The sequence below is a fragment of the Acanthochromis polyacanthus genome, chromosome 19 (genome assembly GCF_021347895.1).
Source record: "Acanthochromis polyacanthus isolate Apoly-LR-REF ecotype Palm Island chromosome 19, KAUST_Apoly_ChrSc, whole genome shotgun sequence".
NCBI lineage: Eukaryota > Metazoa > Chordata > Actinopteri > Pomacentridae > Acanthochromis > Acanthochromis polyacanthus.
Window position 1 is genome coordinate 21,768,088 of NC_067131.1, and position 12,999 is coordinate 21,781,086.

Below are 12,999 nucleotides of genomic sequence, written 5' to 3' on the forward strand. Positions count from 1 at the left end.
CTTGGAAATCACATGCCATGGACACAACCCAACAGAAAAAAACAGACCAACAAACACACAGTTACAGCAATTATTGTAAAGAGAATAGCTTTTTGTGCAGTGGACCACCATAACTGGGGCTGCCAGTGCAACACTGGCTCTTCACATTTGAAACCTTATTGTTGGTATGCTACCTATTTTTCTTGAACTAGTCAATTCCAACATTGTGTTCAGTTTAATGCAAAATGATAGAAAAAGACTCTTCATGTCTGAAGATGCACTTTCAATTATGCTTAACAGGAAGTATGCAATGTTTCACTTTGAAAAGGAAAAGGCTTTTAAAAATAACAAAATTTTTACCAAGCGCTTTTTGAAGCTCACATTGCAAAGTGCTTCACACAATCAACAACCTTAACTCTGATTTTAAGATTTTCCTTTATATGCTATCCTAACGACAGTAAAAATGTCTAAAACCATGAAAATAAGCCATAGCCTGTAATGCACCAGAATAGCCCATCCATAAATATTTTTCTCAAAGTGTAATGTTACATTATATTTGACCCCAAGTAGACAAAACAAATAAACATTTTGCAGATGTAATATTTTTAAAGTTCAATGAGCTAGCCTAAAAATGGTGGTCATTGTCAATTTAGACCCCACTGTAGCTGCCCCAATCCAAATATTGTGGACTAGAACTTCTCTCTATATTCATACAACCTCATAACACCATTTCCAAGATAAGCAGTCAAATATTTTCAATAACATCTGAATTATTGCATCCTGTTGATGCTGACAAACAAACCCCCGGTGAACCCTGAAGCAATGACGGGAATTTTTCAGTTTAAGCTGCGTACGTCTTTCCAGCTGAATGGCACGACAGCCAGTCAATGGAAATGCAGCAGTAATCAAATCATCAATATACCACACGCCACTCACAGAATATCACAGCTGTTATCTGCGTATGTATGAACATAAATTAATGCAGTAAATCATAGCAGGGCTCAGACTTAATCAGATGCTGTTTGTTTACATTTAGCGCAATGCAAGGCCACCTTTTCCTGCAAAGACAGATCAAAGCCACTGGAATTATTTGCACTTATAGCGATGGAATGTACTCATGGGGTTGCAGTTACCATTGACTTTACAAGATGTTCAAGATCATCAGCAGCTTTCATTATAAGGATTAAACAGTGAATCAATACTGTATTCATAATTTACCTCACCTTTCATCTCAACACAGCAAACGCACATGATTTCATACCACAGCACTGCATGGTACGATAACGCATTTAGCATTGACTCAGGGTCCTACATAGCAATGAGGTGCAGGCCCAGTTGTTTTTCAGTTTTATTTCAAGCTGGCAAGAAGAAAAGATCAAAGTAACTCTGAATTGTTGAGGCACTGATGGCAGGAGCTTCAGGGGGATATTGTAGTAGGGGTTCAATGCACAAATCTTCACTGGAAAGATGAATGCACATTTAAGAGCTCAGTGGTAAAATAAACAAAAAAAACATGGGACTGATCTACAGAGATGTGGAAACAAGTGATGTACTCGGAAGAGTCTCAACAAGTGAGTCAACTCACAACTGAGGCTCAAGGGGTGTGATCAAATAAAGGCTAATATCATTGTGTTAAAGTCTTACAGTTACAACGCTAACAAGCTGGCATTTGGTGGAAATAAACATAAGATGACAAACATGCTTAGATAGTTCACCCTCATAGTTCAGCATATTATCATATACTTGATAATCAAGGTATTCCACCATGGAGGTTTCTGTACCAGGACCAGCCTGCATCTCTTTTAAAACACAACTGTCTACCAGGTTGCCAAGCTCATTCAATGAAAATGTTTCCCTGTAGCTCTATGCCTGAAATGTATATAGATGTGACATCAAATATGATAGAGCAGACTCAGAAACCTCAGTGTCACTGATTCATTGCTATCAGGCTGTTATTTACTCTCTGATTTATAGTTTCGATTTACAGAAGGAAAATTGAAGTTTTTTATTTATCTTACACTTGAGGACTGGAGTCATATCCACTGAGCTAATTAGGGTCTTACAGTTGAAAAACTGCTACAAATGGAATTAAATACCCTCTAGTTTCTAGGGTTTAATGGATTAAGCACAAAATGTGTCAGTGAAACCGACGGTTATTGAAACGTTTCACTTAGGCTCATACATTTCATCATCAGTGTGGTCCTAAGCAAGAGAATCATCAAAGTCAAAAGGATCCATCCTCGAGAATTCATGAATGTCTGTGCCAAATCTCAATGTAATTCTTCCAGCAGTTGAGATATTTCACTTGAAACCAAAGTGAGTGGACTTTATAAGACTATAGCCAGTCCCTTATCTCCTGTTGTTTTTCTTCTTTTTGGCACCCCATCACACCATATCTAAGCTTTAATCCTTCCTCTATTGAGTCAGTGCGAGTCTGTTTCTGGAATATGGCAATGCTGCGTCTCTATAAATCCTTCACACAGTGAAGCAGGACTGAATCACAGAGCACCATATGCTAACAATAATCATCTGTCTCAGCATCTGTCATAAAAAATCTCTCAATATCGGTTCCATCAGAGAGGCTTAGCTGGCTGCACTCTCATAGAGTATCGGAGGTACTTTGGAAAAAGGAATGTTGCTTTGATGTGATTTGCTGCTGATAAGGAATCTTGTATGGGGCTTGCATGCAACGCTATGGTACATTAATTCTTCTGCAATTAAAATTACCTCCACAATCGAAAGTTAAAAATGATGCCAGGCCACATGTGTGCACACATGTAAAGGCTAGGTATCTCTACATGTAGCTGAGTATTCTCTTGATGGTTCTGTTGAATATTAACTTCACACCCTGGTCCATGTGTTGCTTCTAATTTACTCTAGCGGTATGTGTTTGCTTGTGCTGTGCTGTTGTGTAAAACTCAACATCAATGGATTCTGAAGCTCAGGCAGTCACACCATCTGAATGAATTTCAGCTAGCTCTGCTGAATGGGCAAAAACTTGCTTGTGTCAATTATGCTACAAACAAAAGAAACCAAAACCAACAAACGCTTGCCACAACCCACAAATAAGCTATTATAGCCCTTGGGACATTGCTGTCTTTTTCAATCAGACAAAATGTAGGTCACTTTTAAATTATGTTCTTACGGATTCATTCAGAGATCCACGGTACGCACATGTTTTATGCAATAGAAAATAAACACTCCATCAAGTCATTTCTAATGCATAATAATACACTAATGAACAAAATCTAAACTAATGGTAAGAATATTAAACTGTCCAAATAACTATTGGCCTGATTTATTTAGGATTCTTCAAACGAAACAGCTATGACGGCACTCAACCTGAAGATGGCTAATGGTTCACTCTGTGTATGACAGCTCACCTGTCTGATGTACAAAATCCCATTTACCATAAGATTATAATCGACCCGGTCTCCATGTCAGCATAACTTATAGGTAATTAATAAAATTTCAGTGGTTGCTTTACATGTGCACAGTATTCTTGCCAACAAACAACTGGAAGCAACAAACTGAACTTCAGTTGGTGTTAACATGTTGTCAAAACCCAGATTACCTTCAGTACTGGGGTCTGTTTCACAAAGCCAGTTTAACAAACTCTGAGTATAACCTTGAACTCTGAGTTGATCTACTCTGAGATAGGAAACTGAGTTTTCGGTTCCAGAACAGCTGATTTAAGTTTGTTTAATCAACTCGGAAGTAGCTTCACCCGCAGTTAAGCAACTGCACCACAACTCTAAAAAGCCAGTATCAATGGAGCGTCGATTCGACGAGTCACCATGCCAACGGGGAAGTGGAGGGCTGCGGGTTTTTTTACACCACTTGAATTGGAAATCTAAATGCATTCATATGGCAAGTTTTAACATGTTGTTAGAAAGAAGTGCAACACCGCTGCAGCTGCAAAACAGAGATTAGGATATAATAGAATAGAATATTCTTTATTGCCATTATACAACACAATGTATAACGAGATTGCAGAGAGGGAGAAGGTGTAGGAGAACATTGCTGCCCGTGTCAATGCTTAAGTTTAAATGTAGTCCTTTGCAATCACAATTAAAAATACAAGGGAAAACTGTTTGAATGGTAGCCTATTAAGTTATTTAATTTAGATGCAATCCCAGGGCTGCCAACTTTAGACCAGACCTTAGAGCGAGATTTGGTTTGTGCGGGATGCTGACGGGGGCTCCGGGGCCCTCCCCCAGAAAATTTAGAAAACGATTGATCCTATTTCAGTATTTTCCATAAATATATGCATAATTGAAATAACTCCAGCAACCACTTTGTAACATTTGTCTTGGAGGATTCTAATGCACACACTCAACAGCTTCAAGTTGACCACATCAGCAAACTAAACCTTAAAAAGTGCTTCAGCAAAAACAAAACATCTTCATAACTTAAATTATGCATTCACTGAACAGAATTACAATCAGGCACTAAACTATGTCCCACAGGAGCAGGGTGACATGAACTAAACCCAGGACTAAACTAGGTCTGACTGGACCTCACAGGAGCTGGGGGAATAACTTATTTACTAGGCCCAAAAATAAATAGTAAAGACTGTAAACTCAGAATACAAGGCACAATTGTAAACACAGTCAAGAAAAGAAAGAACAGGGAAAAATATATTCTTGTGAGCCATCTTGTCCTCTCTGGTGGCCTTTTTTGAAGCCTTGATTATCTCTGGGGTGGGTTCCCATTTATGACATTGCTCCAAACCAGCCATTTTAATAGTCAAAATAGAGGAGAGTGTTCCCTCTAGAGCCAGACTGTTCCTGGTCTTAGTCTTGTTCAGTCCAACCAGCAGTGGCGGCTTGTTAATAGGGGGCGCTAGGGCGCCGCCCCCATCAAGATTTTGTGAAAAAGGTATTGACACAGTAAACATAAATACGTATTTAAAGTAATTAACACATCTGCACAGTGTTCACTCATACAATGGGTCTCATTTTTATTTTTTTAAGCCTTTCCATTCCATATTGGGGTTTTTTTTCGGGGTTGTTTTACACATTTCAATAGCGAGGGGCGCCTGCCAAATGAGCGTGCATGTACATTCTAAAACTTTTGGCTTTCATGTGACTTAATACTGGTCTCAAATTGGTTACTTAAAGATTGTCCTCCGGGCGCAGCTCTTTGCGTCCCTGGCGAATCAGCGCGTTTGGGTGGTCATTTTTCATCTGATCTGATTGATTCATGATACCTGTCAATCAAAGTCACCCCTGGCAGCGTACAGAGACACATACAGAGAGAGACAGACAGACCACAACAACAAGACAGAAGATGCTGGTGGCAGCAAAAGAAAATTCGGTTGTTTCTTTATGAAATAATCCTTTTACGAGGTGTTCGCTGGAGGAAAAAAAAAGGATAAAGGAGCTAGGACCAGAGCAACCTGATTTACAAATCCAGCAGCAGGCAAGTGACCGTGGACGGAGTTACACCCGGGGCTTCTCCCGCCTGTGTTATGCTAAACACAGCTGGCTAGCTGGATGTGAAGTTAGCAATGCTCTGTATTGTTTTCCCTGCTTGCTTTTTCAAAATCTTGGTACTGAAGTTCTGTGGACAACAACGGGGGTCAGAGATCTGAAACATCTCTCTGAAAAATGCAAACGGCATGAAGGTAGCCGTAGCCACCTTGACAACAGCATGAAGCTACATTTTTTTTTGGCCGTGTTAGCATTGCTGAACAACTAGATGAGGGCTACAGAGTTGGCATTAGAAGGCACAATGAAGAAGGACAATCGTCACATACTGTCCACATCACCACATCATGTTCACCACATCATGCCACATGTGGACCTCGTCTATGCCAAGCTCTAGAAGAAGAACATAGATGCAGTCCACATAAAAGTGAGCATCCAGCAGTTTGAACAGGACATTGAAAACATCAGGTAATAAGTATTCCTGTCAGTAATATGATCATCACATTTTTCAACATGATCTCTTTTCCCCTTTTTGGTTATTATGACTTCTCCTTATCCTTCACAGAAATTCTCTCCATTCCATGGGTGAGCAAAGAAGTGGCTGTCCGGCAGCAAAGAGGTGTCGGGCACTCAGTTCAGAGGATCGTCAAAGGGTTGCAGAAGAGGTGAGTTTATGTTGTAGAAATCTCGTAGTCTATGTTTCATTGGAGGTTGTAATGTTTGTTAGAGGAGAAATGTGTTTTGAAATGTGGCATTAAATATGTCATTGTCATGTTGCAGAGATCATCTAATCACTATCTGTTTAATGAAAATTATTCAAAAATATTAAAAATCATATCACAATTGCAGTAGTCAATAATAGCAAGATATTTTTTCCAAAACCATGCAGCAACAGAGGGTAACAGTGTCAACAAAAGTATATTAATTTCATATCTATTTTTTCTCTATATGTTTTGTATCCTTCTCTCTGTAGATCTGCCACACCATTCTGGGACACACCAAGGAGCGCTTCTCCTTCACCAACCATCTCGTCTGTGCAACCTTGTTGCAGGGGGACAGGTTTGAAGAACATCACGGGTCATTTCCTGAAGAGGCACTGCAACGCACTTTGAAGGCCTACCCGATGCTGAATGGAAGCAAGGTGAAGACAGAACTCGGTCTCATCTACAGCAAAGTAGAGTTCAGAGCCTGCTGTGGTACACTGGACCTATTCCAGCTGTTCATGGAGGACAATCTTGAAGTTGTCTTTTCAGAAACTGTCAGTCTTTTAAGGATCCTGATCACCACACCCATGACCACAGCTGAAGCAGAGAGGTGTTTCTCAACCTTGAAAAGAGTGAAAACTTTTCTCAGAAACACCATGACCCAGGAAAGGCTGAATGCCTTGGCCATGCTCTCCATGGAAAAGATACTTGTTTGTGAAATGACAGATTTCAATCAGAAAGTCATTGATAAATTTGCTGGTCTGAAGGAGAGGAGAGCAAAATTTATGTTCAAGTAATTGTTTTGTTGTGTTGTAATGCCTGTCTGCTAGTGTGCCCCCCAAAATATTTTATCACCAGCCGCCACTGCTATAAAGATTATATAGTTCTTCTGGCACAACAGATTGAGCATCAGACACATTTAAATTGTCAGCGGTGGGAGGCCAGGGGCATGTCATACCAGGAGAGTCACTGAGAACCCTCTTTAAGATCAAGCCTGCATTGTATAGTGTCCTTGTGACATCAGTAGTATTCTGTCCGGATGTTGTGCTAGCCATGTGTTCACTGTCACTTTCAGTTTGGCTTTCAGCTTGGCTTACCTCAGTGGACTCAGTAGATGTACCTGACTGTGGAGGTATCTTTTGTAATAGTGTCAGCTGACAGTGTCTCAACAAAAACAAGTTCACTGATGTTTCTCTTGGCAGGGCAGTGGAAAGTGAGCTGTGGGAAGTCACGCGTCAGCCGCCTCTTCAGTAGATCCTGCCTGAAACATAAAAAATACGGGGAAAGATGAGTATGTGTGTGTGCATGCACGTGTGTGTTTACATAAACATACCCTTTTTTGTGAGAATAAGTCAATAACAATTAACCTTGTAGTATTTACTTTTTTTGTTTACAAGAACCGTGAGAGGCACGTGAGAGATGATATTTCGGTTACCTGTATTCTGAAGCATCAAGACCCTCTTGATTCTTCACTATGTCCACGAATGTCTTTCGTAGCTTGTCCATTCGCAGCACTTCCTGGTCAACTATACTCCTTTGACGGATGACAGTCTCACAGAAGTAATTGTAGCTGTCAATGAATGGTGTTTCAGTTAAAAACAGTGAAAAACACACGCACACACACACAAACCATGTGTAAACTGTTGCAGCCATGTCATATTTACATAATCATCCAATCAAGATTATCTAAGCTTGTCTATTCAGCCAATTTTTCCTGAATGAAATTATCAAATAGGTTTTTGGAACTACAGTTAAACAAACTAAAGACTATGTTTGTCAATGCCTCATTTTGAAACGTACAATGTGTAATAAAATGTTAATGAATTGTAATAACTCACGCTTCATCTTGGGTTGCAGTACTTGTTTCCATAGGCCTTGACAAAAACTTTGTGTACTGTGCATAACAGGTCTTGTGGTACCGCACCTCCAGGGCCACACAGTACAAAAGCACGCTGGTGTCCTCCTTCAGCTCAGCAGCCTTCTGCAACCGCAGGTTGTGTAAGTTTCCCACCATTTCTGTGTAAAGTCCTGCACGTCTTCGCCCTGGACATCTGTGAGATGCATATAGCATCGCTTCGATCCTTTTTTAGTAACTTTTGAAGGTGGTTTCCTTGTCTTTCTTTTCTTTTCGTCATCTTTGCTCGTATCTGTGGTCGATACAGTCGACGCCATGTTGTTTTGACGTGATACCACAACTTGGCTCCTATTGGTCCACGTGACCAAAAACCGCTGCACGCACTGCAAATCCTAGTCCGCCCGTGTAAATATCACTACACCACAGTAAAAGAAAAAAAAGACCGACACAAAAACGGGCTACATATACACACACAGGGAGAACATGCAAACTCCATGCAGAAAGATCCCATCCCCCCAGATGTCCATCCATCCATCCTCTATACACTGCTTTATCCTCACTAGGGTCGCGGGGGGTGCTAGAGCCCATCTCAGCTGACTTGGGCGAAGGCAGGGGACACCCTGGACAGGTCGCCAGTCTGTCACAGGGCTACATATACAGACACACAATCACACTCGCATTCACACCTACGGGCAATTTAGAGTAACCAATTAACCTCAGCATATTTTTGGACTGTGGGAGGAAGCCAGAGTGCCCGGAGAAAAACCCACACATGCACAGGGAGAACATGCAAACTCGGAAGATCGGGGATCTTCTTGCTAAACACTACGCCACTGTGCAGCCCCCCCCCCCCCCCCACATGTGTATATATATGTGTGTGTATGTATGTGTATATATATGACAATTCTTTTGGCCCAACAGACCATGTAACTTACAGTTACAAGGTCCCTATAGGGGGATCACAGGCCCTCTCAGGGGTCACCCTGAAGCGACGTCGGTCCTAGAAACGGGCGTTTTTAGCAGGCCTATGGTCATCTCCACCGGGCTCTCGTCCTGCAGTGAGCCCGGTTGAAGTTCTGTTGGGGGCCTGGTTCAGGGTCAGGGTGAGGTGATCAGCCTAGGTTGGCATGGGTAATCCCTTTCACCCAGCAGAAGGCTATCAAACTCTCCTGTAATATATAGTGGATACATTAGAGTATTTTAAAGGAGGGAGACAAGTGAATTATATTGTTAAAATCTTCAGGCTGCTTACCATGTTGCAGTCTGTTGCTCAGGTTGGACTCTCCATAAATCCTTGAGTCATGAACAGACCCAGGCTAATGTCTCCACATCAAAAATGATGTATGCAGCATCACATATGATCCTGACAGTGCAGAGAATGACAGATGTTGAATTATGATGCAGTCTTTAACATTTTGAAACCGTGGTCAATCTAACTGTAGCCTACCTGCACATTAATGCATTAATGGACTTCTTATTCACGTAATCATGTTCTTTATTATAGGGAGCTGTGATGGGGATGTGTGGGCCATCTATGCAGCCAATCACACTGGGAAATCCAAAAAGAAATTAAAATTACTAATCCCAGTCTGAGGTTGCAGCACAATGTCATTAACAGAATATGAATTAAAATTCATTTAACAGATCTCTACATCATTCACCTGCAATCCTGTGGAACTCCTCCTTGATGGCTCAGGTGACAAGTTTATGTCCAGGGAAAACCACAAATCAATCAATCAATCAATCAATCAATCAAATTTTATTTATAAAGCGCTTTCCAACAGCCAAAAGTAGCACAAGGCGCTTAACAGAGTAAAATAAAATAAATAAGTAAAAACATTTTAAGAAACACAAAGACGGGTAGAAACCGTTTCCGGGCAAGGCACACTTTTCTGACTGCCCTGCATACAGTTGCCTTACTTAAGTGCTCTGCATCTCTGACATTATATAAAAAAATTTCTATTTGCAAAGAACTGCAGCGCAACACACAATATCTGCTGAGATGTGACAGCATGACTGTGGTTGGACTGTGATGTGAAACGGCCCCGCTCAAAAAGATTAATTGTCCAGAAATGTGAGAACACTTATGCTCGGTCTGATAACAATCTCCTGACAAATATTTAATTCTCTGCGCAGTAATGCTACTCCTTCATCCATTGGATCGTTCATGAAAGGACATGCCATTTTAACAGACTGCAGAACTAGGCTATGCCAAAGCTTACCAGCTGACTGAATGAATGAATGAGGAAATCAGATAGTGTGTGTTGCTGAAAGAGGGTGGAGAGAGAGAGAAACTCAAGGTTTACTGAGAAAAACCTGGTCCCAACCAGGTTAGGTTCATAGAGTCTGTTACTACGGTAACTGACCGAGAGCTTAAATTACCTTTCTCTGTGAAACAGGCTAGAGTTACCCTTCTTTCTCTGGTTTGAGTTACCTACCTTTGTGAAATGGAAAACTCTGACTTTCCCTCATTTCAAGGTTAACAGACTTCGAGTTTTCACCAGGGGTGATTCTAGGATCAAATGTTTAGGGGTGCTGAACACCCAGAGGTGCCTGGCCAGGGAAGATAAATTTCACTGTTTTGTACATTTTAACGCAATTTCATTCCCACATTTGTTAAAGAAAAGCATAACACTTTTAGAAAAAGTCTGTGACTAAACCATCCAATCTGATAAAGGATATTTAAATGCTGAGTCACAGCAAAGGAGGAATGCTCTGGAATCTTAAAAGAAACCTATCACAACCCTAATTTCTTGGAAAAGTGACTAATTTAGATGCAGCAGCTCCTTAACATACACATAAATAGCATGTATGTTTCTGGAGTAAACCAGCCCCCTATACTGAGTACCAAAAACACCAAATATGGACCTTGGACTTTATTTTTGACTTTTATTTGAAATGCGATGCACAGCATCTCTTTCCCTGGTCTGCTCTCTCTCATCTTCTCGAGTCTCTCCCTGTTCTTCTCTTCCTTGTATAGTGAAATTAAGCAAATATTAAAGCATACAGATAATTAGGAAAATGTAATGAAGACGTCCTGTTTAAATTGAAGTCCACTGATACCTGTTAAGTGTGCTTCTGAAAAGCATTTAATGTGGGGAGAACACATAACTTCCATGACATATATGTAAAATTATATTGTGAATGGAATGTTCTTCTTTGTCATCTTAACAGGTGCTGTTGCCTCTATTCTCTGTTTGTGTTCTTACCTGGTTCTTCCTGACCTTGCACTCTCTCTTCTCCTTCCCCTTTTTCGTCTCTCCCTCTTTGGACTGACAATCATACACAAGTAGATTGTATTCAACTCGATGAGAAATTACATAAATATGAAAAAATACCAATAAGAATACAAATAAATAACGTCCTCTCTCTCTCTCTCTTTGTGCTGTCAGCCTAAAAGCAAATAACCAAGCAATGCATTTTATATCTAATAAGAGATATAAACACTGATACATTGATTCAACTTACAACATTACTCATGGTAGATAAGCCATTTCATCTTACACTCTTACCTGCTCCTGGCTCTTTTTTTTAAGAAACAGTCTTATGTCCATGATGAGGCTGTCTGTCTGTCTGTCTGTCCACACACACACACACAATAGGAGTTATAATATTAATGGGCATCCAGTCAGTTAGCTAGTCAGTAGCACCTTTGCTTTAATATTAACACATGCACTGACACAACAGCTAGCTTCTCTGTCCAGTTCAAACAGACACTGACCACCTATAACGTTTGCTAGCTAGAAAAAACGTCAGCTAACTCCTACCTAACAACATAAACAGTAACCTGTGATTAAATGCAGCAAAAACGAGGACTTGTAATGATAATAATGTGTTGGTATTGAGTGGTAGAAGTTAAGAATTGTGCCACGTGTCCTGATTTAAACCAGGTACTTGCACTGCTACGAAACATGTCTTTCTGTGGGAGGCAGCGCTTAGCTCTGCAGGTAAAGCGTAAAGGCTCAGAACCCGAGTTGGGAAAGTTGGACGGGATCAAACCATTTTTGAGGCAAGATAGGGGGAGAGGAGTGCTGTATTTTTGTTGTTAAAACATTACGTATCAACCAAGTGCTGTATGATTTTTACACTTTTCTGGTTTGTTAAAAAAAAAAAAAAAACAAGGATATGCAATACAAAAAATCTCTCAATCTTTACGGGTGCTGGGATTCAATTTGGGGATGCTCAAGCACCCCCCAAAAATGGGCTAGAAACGCCTATGGTTTTCACTAAACCTGCTTTGTGAAGCGGACCCCTGGTGAGTCTAATGAACCTGTCCTGTTGCAGTCTTACAAAAAAGATTTCTGTGCTTTTGTACACATTTTATTTCATATTTCATTTTTACAAGTAAAAATGTAGAGCAAAATGAAGGAGAAAGCCATGTCCTTTGCTTTCTGTGATATTTTTACACCGTAATGTTGCTGAAATGTGGAAAAAGTTGAATTGCTTTACATAACTTTGTGTGCTTCTGTTTGAGACAAAGCACATTGCGAGGGCACATATAATGAACAGTATAGGCCAGTTTTGGACAATTACAGCTTGTGTTTTACTTTCTAAAAATATTATGGCCACAGTTGACAGTATCTTTACTGTGTATATTATTTTTCTCATCAAGTTAAGTGCTGAGATCTCGGAAAGTTTATTGTGTCTACGAAGCCAGAAACCCTGACTCGAAGCCATGGCCCAGCAGAAGTGACCAGTGTCACATTGTCCCTCAGTACAGTTCATCTCAGTGCTGGCGCCATAATAACAGATGGCTGGAACCCGATGACATTTGCCCATCACTATTCTCCTGCCCTGTTTGATAAACTCTCAAACCCTGCAGTTTACATGTGTCGACAAATGTCATCAAATGTCAGGGAAATGTCAAGGGCTCGGACATGAAGACAGGCATGGATACTTGAGTTTTTGAGTGTGTGTGTGTGTCTCATTGTGTGTGAAGCTACAACTTCAGCTCAACTCTGCTTTCTGCACGAACAAACACGCTGCTTTAGCTGATTGCTCTTTAGTTTTTCTTGATCAGGTAAAAGCC

General features: G+C 40.6%; 1 long non-coding RNA gene across 2 annotated transcripts; it reads right to left on the reverse strand.

Moving 5' to 3' along the window:
* Positions 1-8,853: 8,853 nt before the first annotated feature.
* On the reverse strand, positions 8,854-12,281 carry LOC127531046 (uncharacterized). Of its 2 annotated transcripts, XR_007937906.1 has the most exons (4): positions 9,632-12,281; positions 9,418-9,519; positions 9,223-9,333; positions 8,854-9,139 (listed from the first exon to the last, which is right to left on the reverse strand). It is a non-coding gene; the product is annotated as an uncharacterized LOC127531046 (long non-coding RNA). The 2 variants fall into 2 exon arrangements; XR_007937905.1 differs by having other exon boundaries at positions 9,418-12,275.
* Positions 12,282-12,999: the final 718 nt, after the last annotated feature.